The sequence below is a fragment of the Ruditapes philippinarum genome, unplaced genomic scaffold, assembly GCF_026571515.1.
Source record: "Ruditapes philippinarum isolate M1 unplaced genomic scaffold, ASM2657151v2 ctg7594_1_1_1_1, whole genome shotgun sequence".
In the NCBI taxonomy this organism is placed as follows: domain Eukaryota; kingdom Metazoa; phylum Mollusca; class Bivalvia; order Venerida; family Veneridae; genus Ruditapes; species Ruditapes philippinarum.
The window spans coordinates 6,332-24,917 of NW_026863140.1; the positions used below are offsets into that span (position 1 = coordinate 6,332).

The following is an 18,586-nucleotide window of genomic DNA, read 5'->3' on the forward strand; positions in this document are numbered from 1 at the left end:
AATAAATATTGCAATTTAGGTGCAACAACCGAAACTCTGCCTTTGAATTAAATATTAATTGTCAATAATCGATTCAATTCCAGCTAACTAGAATTTCAAGCATCGCAATCAAGAGGAAACTATTATACTACTTACTGATGCAAAGGTTGCTGGGAATAATGCTGCTTTTTTGCGAAAAATATATTTGTTTTAGATGAAATACATTGTTGTATGTATAACTAAAATTAACTGATACATCAAAAGTTCTAAAACATTGAAATAAATAATGAAGCACACTTTAATGGTACACATCAACATGTTACATTGTTAAAGGTCATAAACTGAGTATATTGATATTGAAGACAAAGTAACGAAAGATTTCTATCATTTGGTGTAACGCAGGGAAAATAAAATTCATAGAAAATGTTTTGTTTACTTTGATTCATTTGTCGTCGTAATAAAACAAATTTGGAATTCTGAAACAGTCTTTTGATAGTTATCAACTCGTTCTATTAATTTAATAAGTTGTTTGACAAAAAAGAAAAATATGTTACACTCCAATTTGCAGAAATAATGAAAATATTGTATAAGGTAGCACAGTGAATAGTGAATATGCAAGTGCTTTTTCGATATAAAAGTTATATCATTCATACATAAATGGTCAACAAAATGATAAATCTACATCCTTGGTACTTTTTAAATTTGTACTCCTTTGTACCGGCTGCATAATAATAATTGACAATTTCCACAATAACAATTTATCCGTCCTTAACAGTTGTTATTCGGCAAATAAGTAATCAATGACCCCAGTAAAATCCTAGGCTAAGTATGTAGTACAAATGCTTGCAGCAAATTGCGAAAAAATTACGTGAATGTCATTTCTTAGGCTTGTCTGGTTTAGTATGTTTGGTCGACTTCGTGCGATATTTTGTTGGCAGGTTTTTTTTTCTCAAATTAGTGTCATAAATTCTAGTGCGAGAAACGTATCGGTTTAAGGACATGATTTGCATCACGTCATCACTATTTTTGTCGCAATTATCTTAGGTCCATTGCATTTATATTTAGTGTTCGTCATGCCCATAACAACGTCTTTAACAATTTTCAATCATCATTATTAAAGTATTAAGGTCAAAGGGCCCGACAAACCAGAAAAATAATATACACACTATTAGAACGTAAGGATGGAACTTTACCTTTACAGCTGTTCCACAGCACTTAACACCTATCTTTGTGATTATAAGAACTCAACACAAAATAATAAAATGTTATGAATAAAGAGCCCTATAAAGTTACAATAATGGTACAATCATTAAAAATTTTAAAATTTTTAATGTCAGTAATATAGATTGCTTGAATGTTTTAAAATCCATATATTTAGACCTTTTTGTGTTCTACTCACTTTTTTATTGGTATCTTTTTTTTTCAGAAACATTGCATTTTTTTATGTTTTATTTTTTTGCTCTCAGAAAATTTCCTAGTCCATAATCATTAAATAGTTAAGAACATAATTGGCAATTACTATAAAAGCCGAGGGCTGTGTGAGATTGTAATATAAAATTTACAATCAGACTCTTGACGTTTTGATGATAATCCAACCTCAATAGTTAATTATTTATTCATAGAACATGTCTGTACTTCTATGTTTTGTCGTCTTCATAAGTATTTTTGACCTGTTTAGATACGGAGTGAGTGAAAGTTATGTCATATGCCTTTACTATTTTCAGAAATAAGACAACATGTAAGTGCACAATACACGTTGAAACTTTATATGAATCTTGTGGGTTTCATTTCTTAAAAAAATAACCATTAGCTGTAAAACAACATAAAAATGTATAAATGCTGTTATTTCTTAAATAATATACATAACATTTATGTAAGACAACTGATTTACCTTAAGTGAGTCTTAAATTGTTTGACTCCGTTATTCCACGGTATTCCATAAAACTGTAGCAAATATTAAACCGATCACATTAACATATTTGACAATAAATTACATAAAGTTAGAAACAATATGAAATAAAATAAAGCTTTGCCATATGTCACAAACCAAAAGGCTGTTTAATAATCACCAAGAAAATTGCTTGTAAATTTGAGACGGAAAAGCTTTTAACGAATAGTCAGATTTTAACGAAAAGTCATATTTTAAACAAAAAGTCGTTTTAAACAAATACATCAATATCTACACATTATGCTGAAATCTTATATTTTTGTCTAGAAATGTTGAAATGTTTAACCATTGCAAAATAACATTATGTGTTTTATCCATAACAGTGCATTATCTTCTTTCTTCGGGTCACGAAAATAGAAAAGGCATAATTCTGCTTCTCAAAAACATAAAAAGAAAAGATGTTAGGAAATTGCTGCTCAATTGCATAGTATTACACAAATGCTACTCTCGAGTAAAATCTTGAAATCGTATTTTCATATATGTTTTATTATTCGGGTTTTTATAATTAAATTGCCATTTTTCACATTTGGCAATGCCAAAATCACTCTTGCCAAAGATATCACCCATATAGATTGAAATCTCGAACGGTAAACAAAATTAGAGATGAAAGATGCCACACACTTTTACAATTTGAAACGTAATATTATCTTAATGTAAATTATAGGTAATATCGTTAAAAGGGTATGAAAATTCATCTCATAATATTGTTTTTAACAAAATTATCATCAGTAAATTATTTTGTGTTATAATCTTATGGTCGATTATCGAACAAGTTCTTACATAAAATGTCTCTTTAATTTAACATAGTCAAATGAAAATTTTACGTAAACCGAATAAAGATATCATGCTGCTTTTGTGAGTAGGGTTTCAACCGTATAACAATAATTTTCTGCATGCACCATCCACATTTTATGCGTACTAATTAAATGTTTCTTGCATATAAGCATTTTTGAATTATCCTTTTTATGAATTCAAGGAATATTTATATGTATACACTTTAACGAACTGGACAGTCTGTGTTAAGCAGATTCAACAAGATAACTGTTATCGCGATATATGATCATTTTCATAATTGTAGCTGATCGAGTGACAATAACATGTGTTGTGTATCAATTCTCGTTTATTCTTTAACTGTTAATCTGTTGCTTTAAAAAAAATCTATTCATCCTATTTAGAATTTGAAGCAGTCTATTTAAAGAGAAATGATCCATGGAAGGTCTGTAATTCCATAATTAATAATGATTATAATGAGTATTGTGCATTATATAATGATGTTCTTGGTAACTTTAGCGCGTATAATTTAAAACAATCGTCAAAAGTCTGCATCTTGAACGAATATAATGACGGAATATATCAGTAATATAACACCTCTTGTGCCAGACAATGTGACTATAACAGATGGACATTTTGTCAAAAACATACCAAATACTCATCAAAATTGTATCTGGCAGACATCATAAAATAAGGCCGAATCGTGATTGTGTTTAATGAATGAAATAAGATATTTCAACGAATGACAGCATGTCAGTTTCATTTAGACAGGAATTTCTGTGCTTTTGTCGCATTTAGTCCGTGACAAATACGTTAAGACAATTTCTGCTAGCTAAAACCAAATGTTAGAAATATTTTAGGCACTTTATAGTCTATAGATTTATAACCTGTCGTGTATTTTGGACAAATTGTGCTTTGATCTATATTATAAGGATAAGTTAGGAATGAAAAATAAAAAGATTATTCATTTCGATTATCATTTTGTTTTGTATCAGTTTTACTCTTTTGTATCAGTTTTACTGAAGTTTTACAAATTAAAAAGTCCCTTGCATAACGAGTTATATTCCGAAATACTATCGCAAATGTATATTGTGTTGAAGTATTGTGTTGAAGTATTGCCATTAGATAATTAAGATGAATATCGTGTCGTAATGTTTTATCTACATTTGATTTTAAAACAACCAGAATGTTTTAATGAAAGGGCGTTTAATTATCTAATGAAATGAGGCACCAATAAATGCAAAATGCACTTGTTTTTGGGTAGTCCCCATCGACTACATTTGTAAAAAAAGAAAATGTATTTTGAAGATAATGAAATAAAGTACTTTTACACCAATATATGAATTAAAATTGTAAAATACACATTCACTTTCACATGATCAAACAATTAATTTTCACAACATTTCGCAACAAAGGCATGCATTCATATATGATATAATTACTTTATTTCATTTATTTACAGGAGCTTGTATTCCGAAATAGTGTCAACATCTTAATAAGCCATGCGTGCATCAATTTTCTTAAGAATAGTCATTCATACGAACGTAAAGTCGTACGAACAACAGCCTTTTATGATAAAAAATTAGTGTAAAGGAAGATAGTAATTTTAAGAAAGATAAAGTAAATGATTATAAAAATATCACAATGCAGTAAAATCGATGTAACATGAATTTAATCAAACGTAATATAAACACGGGGGGGGGGGGGTTCACGTGACTTTGTTTAGTAATACCCACGAGAAAATGGCTACTGCTGAGCCCCGGTAAGTACCTTATTATGTTAAATTAAGGTGACAAACGTTTCTTAAATCAAAACAAAACCTAGCGTATCATATGCGCGTTAATTTTCTTCAAATGACAATACAAAGTGCTTTATCCTACGTTTTGTGGTTTTTGAGAACATTGTTTGAATTGTGTGAAAATTGCACATTCAGCGATAGTAATTCGCACGAAGCGATATAATTTGGTACCAAAATAAATGAAAATAAACTTACTTTCTGCACTTAAGACACAAAATCAATCATTTTATTGACATCTGTTCTTGTAGAATTCCATATAAAATATATTTTCGAAGGTCTGTAGCCTACAAATGCTCTTTGCAAATGTATAGTAAGTAAAACGAACAATTTCTGGATAGTAAGTTACACGAAAACAAAATAGTAAGTTTCACGCACAGATTCCATTAGCATACATATACATTAAAAGAAAGTTAAAGTTCATATGTTAAGAGATAGAAAATACTTATTTCAATTATGCAAGATCAAATATTTCACATTTTTGTCTATAGGACGAATGCTTAATTGGTTGCTATTATAATATATCAAATGAACTTTTGATGGGATTTGATATTACACGGCTCAGTGTTATTTTTCTGTGGCGATAGTAGTTCTTTGACCTCTGCAGTTTCAGGTGTGTCTTGGCCCTCATTTTACTGTAATGAACAAATATAATTGCTTGTTAATTGGTATGGTGATGTTTATTAACTGAATGCTGATCGATGTTTTTATATGGCGGTATTTGTTACATTTAGTCACTATGTTACTTAATTTATGAAAATATATTGAAGAATTCGCAAGAACAAAATAACTTCTTACAAAAAAAAAACACAAAAAAAAACAACAACAACAAACAACAATGATACAGTGATACAAGTTATGATTAAAGGCACATTGTTCCTCAGAAATCCATATTGTTTAAATTCTTTAGAAATGTCAAACATGTGTTTGACAATGTTTAAATAATGGGTGAAACGTATGATAGTATTTTATTACAACTGAAAAAGGTAGCACTGAACATTATATTAGTGATGTGTCGCTAAGGTAGCAAAATGTAAACAAAGTAGTATTTTGACTTCCATACGAAATACTTATTCACTAAAGGTATACCATTTTCCAACAGAACCAAAGATGTAAAAGATAGTTTGAGTATCTAGCAAATGAGTATGTTTTCGGAAACTGTAACAAGATACCAAAAATAAACAGTTTTTTTTTAAATAAAAATGATAGCATTTAAGAGGCATAATGGACATTCAAAGAAAAACGAATATTTGAAATCAAACGGTCAAAGATATGAAGGCAAGTGGAGTAAAAAAAATATTTACATAAAACAATCTTAGATGCTGGGTTTCAAATCACATGGTCAATGTCGGGACACCTGAGTTAAAGCACCGACGTTTTGTTAGCTAGTTTGATGAAAGAATTCAAGGTCTCTGGTCGGACTAGAATCCATAGCGGTGATAAGCATGTGCATAAAAATCAGGGACTTTAAACACTCCGCCATGGACGCCCTGAATATCTTATTTACTTACTCTATCACAAACAAAAAGTAAGAGTTTACGACGCATCACATTTGCACATGGTAAGAAAATAAACGTATAGTAATACATAACATTTTAACAAAACTTCTTGGGTTTATTTATAAAATCTGCCAGTGTAAGAATAAAATTAATAAAAAACTTTGTATACCAGTTCTATGATGGCATTAAATATCAATGTGAAATGGCGAATGTCTTCTCCTTTGCGTTTTTGGTCCAAATTGCAGATACTGAAAAATAAATGATGGTGTTGTAATATTTCCTTCTGCACAGTTATTTCTTTATAAATCTAGTTCTAAAGATAACGGATGTGGGTCCAGTCTAACGTGAAAAAGGGCCAAGTGTAACGTACATTGTTGAGTATCAATGTCAATGTCTCATTTAGTTATTTTAAGTTAAGTAATCTTTTATGAAATTATATGAATATGAATACATGTATTATGAAATAATATGAATTATTATTAAAATACTCTCTCGATATTTGTTTCTCTGTCACCGTAGACGGAACACACTTGCAAATTTGAAACCAAAAGAATTATAAAATAGTTTCGTCACATTTAAGTAAGCTATTGGAAACTGTGCGTGAAACTTACTATTTTGTTTTCGTGTAACTTACTATCCAGAAATTGTTCGTTTTACTTACTAAACATTTGCAAAGAGCATTTGTAGGCTACAGACCTTCGAACAAAATTTTATATGGAATTCTACAAGAACAGATGTCAATAAAATGATTGATTTGGTGTCTTAAGTGCAAAAAGAAAGCTTATTTTCATTTATTTTGGTACCAAATTATATCGCTTCGTGCAAATTACTATCGCTGAATGTGCAATTTTCACACAATTCAAACAATGTTCTCAAAAACCACAAAACGTAGGATAATGCACTTTGTATTGTCATTTGAAGAAAATTAACGCGCATATGATACGCTAGGTTTTGTTTTGATTTAAGAAACGTTTGTCACCTTAATTTAACATAATAAGGTACTTACCGGGGCTCAGCAGTCGCCATTTCCTCGTGGGTATTACTATACAAAGTCACGTGATTCACCCCCGTGATAAAAGGCCCCTGAATTTATTTAAACAAAGAGAAAATTACCGCGAATACAAAACAGGACACCAAATTAAACACGATACATATTATGTGAACCTCAGCAATGCGTATGATACTTTATCGAGGCTAGACGATACATCAGCTTCTAGCAAAGGTTACATAAGACATCATATTACAAAATCACCTTGGAAGTTTTAATTACTCTGCTAAAATATTTGCATACATCTTGGCACCTAAGTACACCATCAACAGTCGTTCTTTGAAAAAACGTTTCCAATTAAAAAATATGTCAATATGACATTCAATTACAAATTAATGAAGATTCCTGATATTTTCAATAGTAGACAACGCGCTTATGATACATATATTAAGGGTTTGTCCGAGTTTTGGTGATCTTTGAATTTTTGCACTTGTTATGTACAAACAAATCAGTTCGCGTACATACAATTACTTGGACGGTGAATTGCTTATAAAATGCGCAAAAAATTCAAAGTCTTTGAAAAAATGTATAGGTCTTTACATACCATGTGTTTAAGTTGTGTTATTGGAGTTAACAGACTGTTTTGAACATAAATAATAAATCAAATAATCAATAAAAAAATCTAGACATCATTTTTGAGGGATGGCATTTAAAATAGTTTACAAGGCCACGTGGTTCAATTACCTTTTGATAATTATTTAAATACATGAATCTAAATGACGGGAAATTTCCGAAAGAGACCTTTAATCTTTATTTGTACACCAGTGTTTTAATGTAAAGTCTAATTTACATTAAAACAACATAACAGAGCAGATTTCTATAATGATTATTATTATTATAAGAACAAGCTTGCATTTTTGAAGCATATTTGATATCAGTATTTATATGAGAAACTTTTTCTTATAAACGTGTTGTATTCGATAAATCATATACTTAAAAAGAAAAAAGAAATCAGTTTAGACATTACGTTTTTTCGAAAACTGAAATTTTATAAAATGGCTATCTCTGACCGGCATAAACCTATGGGCACATGTGTTGATATTTTTTCATTTTATTTAAGATTAAAATCAATGTTGTTACAGTTATAGCGTACAGCCTTAATGATCTTAGTGATATGTCCTTCTTATAAGTTATTTATTTAACTGTTTTTCCTAATTAAAGAAAAGTATTTTTAGGTTTCATGAAAACTATTTTGGTCGTGACTTAAGTACCTTTCTTTCTTCCTGGAATTTCTTACTTGAAGAAGTTTTATTATTTTCAATTTACGAAAGTCAGAATCAATTTGTTGAAAAGAACAGAATGAAGCTCTAGTACAAATTATTTAACACACAATATTTTGTATGAGATTTAAGTTACGTACTTCAACTACATTTGTCTTTGTTTGTAGTAATGAAACTCGCAAAAGTAAAATTCAATTAAGTCAACTGTCGAGTGAGATTGCCGTATAAAGTCTAAGAAAAGCCTTTATATGTACCAACATAGCAGGTTTCAATCTCTTTAAGGTTGTACTTCATTCAAGATGTTAACAAAACTTTACTTCCTTGTCCTATAGCTAGTTTCAACACTGTCAAGTAAAAACCGCTTCCCGGAAAATCATTTTTTGTCCTTAGAATATTGAAGTATCCAATAGAATGAAACTGACATGTTGTGGTCTGGGTGGGTTTTATAAAGTATCAAAAAATGTTCTTGATGTTATAGCATCTAAATATCAGCTTGTATGAACTCATTATCAGTTTTGCAACAGAGGAACGTTAGGCAAAACGTTCCATAGAAGTAAGTTAGAGAAACAAATTAAAACAGAGAAGCGGATATGAAGCATGTGTCTGAAAATTGATTAAAAATATTCATGTCAGCCGGTGCAATCTGTTTTTGTTTTTTTTTTGAGTTGGTGAAAAATTCACTAGGAAGAATGTTGCAAGGGGTTAGTGATTTTTCAATTATTTTCTGAAGAGGATAAAGGACCCTTTTTCCAAGAAGCAATTATAGTCAAGTTTCGCTTCCAAGAAAGTAAGTTTATCTCAGATGAGGTCTTTATTCTGTACATTAAAGGTGTGCTTTCAAAACGTGTTGCAATAGTTTATGAAGTCCAGTTTCTCTGCAAGCCCTGCACAGAGAACACAAAAATAACAATCAGTGCAGCAAGGCCAGTAATGCAGAAGATCCAGTGAGCGCAGTAAGTCAAATAAACACAGCCAATCTAAAAGTACAGAAGTTTAACACGTGCAACAAGTAAAGTTAGTTATATACCTTCTGATATTTCTCTGTTACCTGTATTTTCAATAAACTATAGAAAACAATTTACAGCCAAGCATTTTAAATACATTTTGTAATGCTTGTTATAACTGCAATTGTTAGTATCGACATATCTACGATATTAGATTCATAAAAATTGTAACAAGTATATGACAATTACATTTTCTATTTAACCTCTTCAATTACTAGTAATTGACACCAATTATTTTCGTCATTAGTCACTTCTTTGCACTTTAACAAAATTATACAAGGTTCATTTGTATAATTGGCACCAATATTAAAAGAATGAACTTATTTATGATATTGTTATAAATTCTTCTCTCTCGTAATTTATAATTTCTACTAGTTCCATAATTTCACATATTTGCATAAAATAAACAATAACTGTTTTCCGTTTCATTTCACCATTTATTTATTTGAAAGTGTCCTAAATTTCTAATCTACAATTAATATTTAAAGTTACAGAGTTTTTCTTCCTCACACATGGTTGATAAGTCACTGAGAATTTTATATCTAACTCTTAAGATCTCATTCTTGAAACTTCAATCTCGAATCCTGAATCTTGACTCTAACTCTTACAATCTTACTCTTGCATTTTGAATCTTGTTCTTCAATCTTCAATCTAGACTGCCCCTAGAAAATCTTGTCCCAGTATTTATATGAAATACTTTGACTTTCCATATTTGGAGGTTACCTTAGTGTTAATTGACAAATCTAAGCCTTTTATATTTATGACGACAAGTGTTGATCAAGTAACTGTACCAGAAACAAACAGACTGGTTCCTGGAATATTTATGATGGTAACCAATGATTGAGTTCCCTAAACACAATAATTGCAGGCCTCTTGTCCATAATTTATGCAGGTACCTGTTGACAGAGTTACCATACTAACATCTCCCAGACTGGTACACAGTCTAGCCCCAACAGATTTATAGTAATAAATAATGACAACAAATGAGGTCTCAATTCTCATACAAACTCAATCATTAAATCAAACCTTAACAAGGTGCCTTGCTAAAACTACAACACTCCCCCAACCTTAAAAAGCTTAATTGTCCCAATTAAGTTAATAACACCAAACAAAAATATAGAAATGAAACAAAAATCAGTGACTATTCAACCAATCTTACTCCCAAAATGAATAGAAGTTTAACAATAAAACATTCTCAATTAACATATATACTCTGTATTAACTAAACTAAGCATTATTCAAATACGAAATTCTAAGAAAATACTAAATCTACAGAAATGTTACTTCTGTTAACGACAATTTTTTATCTGACTACAATTATACATTGAATACTCAAAACAAACTAATTAAAGTTCTCAAACAGTTGTTCAACTTTTAACACTGTGTTTTAATATCAAAATGAAACATATTTTGTCACTCAACTATATAATATAATTGTTCTATTGTCCCTTTTTTTCTATTTCACAATATCCTAATTCAACCTTTCACACATTGTCTATTTCTTGCACACAAAGTCCGGGTGCCTATTTATTTCTTAATAAATTTTAACAAATGTGTAAGAATTCTTAAAAGGCACAAATTGTATATAAAAATTTGTTTGGTAGTTGTCTCTACCATAGAGTCCTAAGTGCCAAAATATTAAACTTAATATTTATATATATCATTATTGAAATTAGAAAATGGCACTGATTGTTAAACTGAAAATAAAATACTTTAAAATCCAATTTGAACCAGAATCACACAATAATATTCCAATTGAAAAGAATCACAAATTAATATTCCAAATTGAAAAGAATCACAAGTTAATATTCCAATTCAGAATGAATCACAAATTAATATTCCAATTTTGAAATGAATAACAAATGAATATTCCAATTTGAACGAATCACAAATTAATTCCGATTGCATTTTATATCAATATATATTTTTGTAAGAACACCGTTTAAAATTCCTCTTTTTTTCACTATTTTCTTTATACTTTCATATTATTCCAATATTAATTCCCTTCACAATTCTGAATAGTCGAAAACCCCGAAATGACTGCAAAATCTCAGAGTACCCTTATATACCCAACATGTACTCCTTTGAAATCAAAACTTATTGAAAGATATTTTACATGATGATTCTTAATGATCTTTATGTTCTGTACTGGTATGGTATGTGTTGAGTCCTATTCCTTTTACCTCTTCTTACTCGTTGAAAATCTTATTCAGATGCCATCTTCTGCATTGTCTTAGTTTCTTTGATTTGTAATTTATTGTTATTCTTGTTGATCCTTGCCATGTTCGATTGCCAATTTGTCATATAATTTCCAGATAATGTTTCAAACTATCATGATGCATGATTTCCACATGGCCATTATCTCTCCTTGTTATCAGTGCTAACCCTGCCCATACTGTGACCAACAGTGCATTTTGATGATCGTTTTAGAAATGAACACTTCTTGCATTGCTTTATATGAATTTCAACACTGTATCTTAGCTTAAACCAATAAAACTTGCATTTTATTTTTGACAAAGTTTTTGTGATTCCCAAATGAGCGCCTGTAACTGAGTCATGTGTAGATACCAAAATGTCTTTTTGTAAAACCTTTGGAACAATGAGAAGCAAAGCCATCCCTCTTTTGTTGAGAATACTGTTACATTTTGTAAACAGCACTCCATCTTTCATCAATAGCAAGTCATAGTTAAACCAGTAGTTCCTTATATTTGGAGAATATCTAGCTACCATGTCCCTGGAGGGTCGTTTTTTTTAAATAACCCATGTTATAACAACTTCTAAATCTGGGTCTGCTCTTTGTAGTTCTGCAATTCTGACAGGTGAATAACAAGTAGTGTTGAACTGCATAAGACAACCCAAGTTAGATGCCTGAGCTTCATTTACTGATGAAACAACTTCGCCACCTAGTATGGAATTTACGCTCTTGTCAACCACTTGTTTGCTTCCAGTAACCCATGATGTCCCAACACCTAAATCAAGGTCTGCTCTCTGTAATTTTGCCATTATAATAGGTGAATAAGTAATAGTGTTGAACTGCTTAAGACAACCCAAGTTAGATGCCTGAGCTTCATTTCCTGATGAAACAACTTCGCCACCTAGTATGGAATTTACGTCCTTGTCAACCACTTGTGTATCATTTTCACCCATGTTGAGATTGTTTCCACTTCTTTCACCATGCGAATGTAGGCTTTTCATGGAAACGAAGTCGACCTATGCGATATCGAAAATACATCCTTGCCCTTTTTATTCCATGGAAAAGTGATTTTAAACAACTCATCAATCTCATAACTTGCAGCTGCATTAACAAGAAAACATCACTCCAAAATGCCCAGTCCTTTTGAGGTTTCACTCCTAACACAACAGGTTTGATACTTTTCCCTTTACCTATGTTCTCATCGAACAAGGGAACAACATTATCAAATTCGGCAAAATCTGACCAAGACTCATGTTTCTTCATACAGGTTACACATCCTTTGCAAGGTAATTCTTCCAAAATTGTTTTTCCATTATAACAACTACACTCTTCTTGTTCACATGACATTCTACAGAGACTGTCAAGATTTGCTTGTTTTCTCCCACTTCTTTGTTCAATCCTAAAATTTAACTGTGACAAAACTTCTAAACAGCGAGCCATTTGACCTGTCGGCGACTTGAACAATATTTAACATCGCAAACTTGAACAATATGTCCTTAAAAGAAATTCTCTTTCTAAAAGATAGGGTCTTTACTGAGTGATAAAAGTAACAACATCCAAAAGTTCTCTCCCAGTTGCACAGTACAGTCTTTGAGTTTGATAAAATACTTAATTGCAAACGTAAAAGGCTTCACAACATTAACTTAAATTCCGCTTCCTGATGATCTATGATATAACCCTTATAACTTACTGCTCCATTTAGTGAAATCATATTTAATATTGTCGTATGTTTTACTAATTAATTTGCAGTCATCAATTTTCACTTTCTCTTCCAATAAATCTAATTGATTTAATTCATACAAATATCCAAATAATGACCCCTTGGTCAATGTTACATTTCTATCAAAAGTTAACTAATCTAATGGGAATTGAATTGCCTCGAACTTCTCTATGGGATACTACCACACTTCCCATAAACACTTTATCTGCTGGCTATTTATTTTCCGAAAAGCAGGAGATGCCTAATGATGAGTTAATTGTTCCAAGATTTATTGCCTTACCAGGTTTAACAATGTTTGAATTTACTTGAACTGATACCTTTGACCACGTTATAATTTTCACAAATTTTAATGGCACCTTCTCCACAATTTCTTTTTTTCATTAACCCACATTTAATTCCAATTGAGCAATAAATAAAGAAATATTTTTCATTTAAAGTCTTATCCTAATAATCTATCTTCATGAATATGTGCAATGAAAACAGTGTACTTAAAAGTCTGACAAAAATTCACACAGACCAACTATAATTAATAATCCATCTATGTCATTAATCCTCTGTAGATAATGATTCACAATTTTATCTCTTTGTAACATGGCTTCTTGCTCTGTTTTTCTAATTTCCTGTTTTCTTCTTCTGCAATTCTCAGTTTTTAATAACTCAGTTTCCGATAAAACATTGTCACCAAATTGTTCTTCCACAATAATTGAAGCTGCACCGGTTTGTTTCTTTGGTCCCATTTTAGTAATTTTATAATGTACAGTTCGAATTTACGTCTCTTCAGATAGTCACTTTAAAATCTTTTCTAAACGTGTTAAAGTCCAAAAATCCCGTTCGCTGCCACCAGTGTTATAAATTCTTCTCTCTCGTAATTTATAATTTCTACTAGTTCCATAATTTCACATATTTGCATAAAATAAACAATAACTGTTTTCCGTTTCATTTCACCATTTATTTATTTGAAAGTGTCCTAAATTTCTAATCTACAATTAATATTTAAAGTTACAGAGTTTTTCTTCCTCACACATGGTTGATAAGTCACTGAGAATTTTATATCTAACTCTTAAGATCTCATTCTTGAAACTTCAATCTCGAATCCTGAATCTTGACTCTAACTCTTACAATCTTACTCTTGCATTTTGAATCTTGATCTTCAATCTTCAATCTAGACTGCCCCTAGAAAATCTTGTCCCAGTATTTATATGAAATACTTTGACTTTCCATATTTGGAGGTTACCTTAGTGTTAATTGACAAATCAAAGCCTTTTATATTTATGACGACAAGTGTTGATCAAGTAACTGTACCAGAAACAAACAGACTGGTTCCTGGAATATTTATGATGGTAACCAATGATTGAGTTCCCTAAACACAATAATTGCAGGCCTCTTGTCCATAATTTATGCAGGTACCTGTTGACAGAGTTACCATACTAACATCTCCCAGACTGGTACACAGTCTAGCCCCAACAGATTTATAGTAATAAATAATGACAACAAATGAGGTCTCAATTCTCATACAAACTCAATCATTAAATCAAACCTTAACCAGGTGCCTTGCTAAAACTACAACAATATACTTGTGTTATTGGTGATGGTCGCAGGGGCGGGTGGGGGAACATTGCTTATATATTTCGTTCAAGCAAAAGCTTTTAAACATTTATTCTATAATTTATTCATTTATCACCATTTTGTATCTAGATGTTTTTCCACTAAGTGTGTGCAAATGAGACTTTTGGAAAATTGTACGGTTCGACCTTCAATGTTTTACAAGTTCTATGTATGTACCAAAAGTGAACCACAACCAAACTTTCTCCTGACAGACATTTTTTTTGTAGATACTAAGTGGTCACATAAGTTTCTTCTTCAACTTAATCATTTATTCTTTTTAATTTTATTATATTAGATAAAACGCGTCGTCATTAAACATTACACAACTTTTGTATAAAGTAATTGTGTACTGCGAAATATTTCAATATAAACTAGTCTGGTGGTTGATATCTAGGAACTATATTTTACTCACCAAGTATCAAGAGACTGTATGGATGCATTTATTTCTTTGTGCCCATGGCAAAATGATTGCCAAAAAGGGTTACAAAATGCTTGTCACGGACAATACAGGAGTATTAGTAAAATATTGACCGAAGTGCCGTTGTTGGAGTATCTGTCTCAATTGGCAATATGTCAATTTTACAGATTTATAATAATAGTTTAAGTTTAAAAGTTTTAAGTATAAAATTGTAATACAATTTATACCATGGGAAAATGATTGTATCAAAATACGACGAATTTTCGAAAGTGATGAGTCGAGTAAAGCGTGCTGATTTTATTTTTTAGTTTTTAGTTTAAATCATCTCGAAAGATTTACATATTACATACGATAAGAAACCTTTCTATTGTTTCATAACTAAGATTTAGATTATAATAATTAATTTAAAATAAGAAGAAAGAATTGTTTTAACTCTGTATCAGACGAATAGTGAGTTTGTTCACATTATTTATAAAGACATACATATTCACTGAAAGTTTTTCATAAACATGCAGTTAAAGAAAATTTAAAATATGAACAGTGATCAAATAAACAACAGATTATTGGTCATAAAAACATATGCATACGATTTCAATTGATGATATTAAAACTTTACATTTTCTGTGTCATGATTGCAGGGATATAAAACGTGTTCTCCTCTTTTATAATAAAGCTTCCACAAGAAGGTCCTCGAAAACAATTAATCAATACTGATGTCGAATTCGGAAAAAATAGGTATCGTCGTTATATGTATATGTTTTAATAATACTTTTTTGATGTATTATATTGTATCTTAAACGTTCAAACCATGACCGACTTTGCAACTGCAGATACACAATCATCTAAAACATTTCAAGGAAGTTCTGTAACAGAAACAGTTCAAACAAAGCATATGTTTATAAAGCACTTTTATGGGCATGAATATTAATTTATTAGATTTATTATCATAGATGCAGAGGATGTGATCTGATATCAGGGATTATGTTGCAGAGTCTTTTAATAACCTTTTGGTTACTGTAGACTTTGTAATGTTTCGAAAAAGGAAACACAAAAGAGGGAAAAATCCTTATGTTTAGGCCCTTGTCAAAAAAAGAAGGAATCTTAGCAAAAGTCCAATTTCTTGAAAGAAAAAAATATATAAAAAAATATTTGAGATGTTGATATCATGATTTGCTTCAATAAAGTATTCGAACCCCATAAGTTCACCAGGCCAAGTACTTTGGAAGCATAGAATAACGAGTAAGCGCAAAAGGACAAGTAAATGGACATAGTCCGTAAAATGAAACAGATCTAGTGATTGCACCAAGTCTTTAAGGACAGCAAATACAACAAGAGCAGCAAGTCTTATTTTTAACGACAATAAGTTTCATAGAAGAACGTCAAAATATTATAACATATGTGTTAACGTCCAATTGATTTGTCTGGTAAAGCTTAAAAGTTAAAATATTGCTTTGAAAACAAAATGTATGTAAAGGTATAATATTGTATAGTAAGGAAGCAACTTTCACATTATCAATGACACTTACAAAATAGATAAATATAGAATCCCTAAAGAAAGCCCAACACGGCAAAATTGAAAATGTTGCAGGCTCGGTTTGATTGAGCCTGTTCATGGACGGTACTGGAAAGTACAAATTACCGTCCACGCCCCCTAGCACCGGCTTAAGCAGAATTCAACATTTAAACGTGAAATAGTAAAATTTTGAATTTAGAAACATCCGCAGATGTGTTCATACGGCGGTTATCATGGAACCTTCAATGTGACACTTCCGTGCCATTCCATGAAAAGCGGCGTCTGGTCCCCAAGTAATAAAAAGCGTGTGCCCTAAACGAGAAAACAATGGGCGGAACTAAATAAAATGGAATTTTGAAAGGGGATCAGAGGTTATGAAGCCTGCGTATCACAGATAAGACGTCAAAAGACAAATTTAAAAAGCAGGCAACATATCCTTAGGGTGATTGAACATTATTCAAGTAGGAATATTGGAACCACCCAACTAGAAAATGCCGAAAAGTTGAAACTAAAAATACCACAAGCACAACAATAATGTCATGCTGAACGATCTTCAAGGATCGAAAATATAACATCATTGATTAAATGTACGGGGAGACTTTTTACAGCCGCCACACGGCACAAATAACACGGATGTGATCATAAAATAGATAAATATAGAATCCCTAAAGAAAGCCCAACACGGCAAAATTGAAAATGTTGCAGGCTCGGTTTGATTGAGCCTGTTCATGGACGGTACTGGAAAGTACAAATTACCGTCCACGCCCCCTAGCACCGGCTTAAGCAGAATTCAACATTTAAACGTGAAATAGTAAAATTTTGAATTTAGAAACATCCGCAGATGTGTTCATACGGCGGTTATCATGGAACCTTCAATGTGACACTTCCGTGCCATTCCATGAAAAGCGGCGTATGGTCCCCAAGTAATAAAAAGCGTGTGCCCTAAACGAGAAAACAATGGGCGGAACTAAATAAAATGGAATTTTGAAAGGGGATCAGAGGTTATGAAGCCTGCGTATCACAGATAAGACGTCAAAAGACAAATTTAAAAAGCAGGCAACATATCCTTAGGGTGATTGAACATTATTCAAGTAGGAATATTGGAACCACCCAACTAGAAAATGCCGAAAAGTTGAAACTAAAAATACCACAAGCACAACAATAATGTCGTGCTGAACGATCTTCAAGGATCGAAAATATAACATCATTGATTAAATGTACGGGGAGACTTTTTACAGCCGCCACACGGCACAAATAACACGGATGTGATCATAAAATAGATAAATATAGAATCCCTAAAGAAAGCCCAACACGGCAAAATTGAAAATGTTGCGGGCTCGGTTTGATTGAGCCTGTTCATGGACGGTACTGGAAAGTACAACCCACGTTACTTTCAAAAAGATATCAAAATATGCAAACATTACTCTTACTACGTAAGTAATGCAGTAGAAATATAGTTATAAATAATGAAAAAGTAGAAATAAGTCACTCATAATAGGTAAATTATTACTTGATCCTGAATCATTCTATTTTCCCTAAAGTCTTAATACATTTTTCTCACTTTTGATTTTATTGAAATAATTGGCTCATCTGGAGGCATGCTGCTTTAAATGAGAAGAGATGTTAAGTCATGTTTTGCAAGTGAACATCATTTTAAATTTCAGCTTCAATATACACTGTCAATGAAAATCTGGTGGCAAAGTTGTCTCTGAGTTTTATGATTGATGAATTTCGTATCCATTAGATATAATAAGGCTTACATTTCAGTCTGCATAAAGACTCTTACCACAAATGCAGTGAGATTTATATAACAATTTGCGCCGACATATATATAATATATTCTTACGAGTTATATACCAAAACAATATTTTC

The 18,586-nt window shown here is 31.2% G+C and overlaps 1 long non-coding RNA gene across 1 annotated transcript; it reads right to left on the reverse strand.

The window, feature by feature from the left end:
* Positions 1-4,580: 4,580 nt before the first annotated feature.
* Positions 4,581-7,068, reverse strand: LOC132721257 (uncharacterized). Its single transcript, XR_009624437.1, has 3 exons — positions 6,999-7,068; positions 6,162-6,240; positions 4,581-5,128 (listed from the first exon to the last, which is right to left on the reverse strand). It is a non-coding gene; the product is annotated as an uncharacterized LOC132721257 (long non-coding RNA).
* Positions 7,069-18,586: the final 11,518 nt, after the last annotated feature.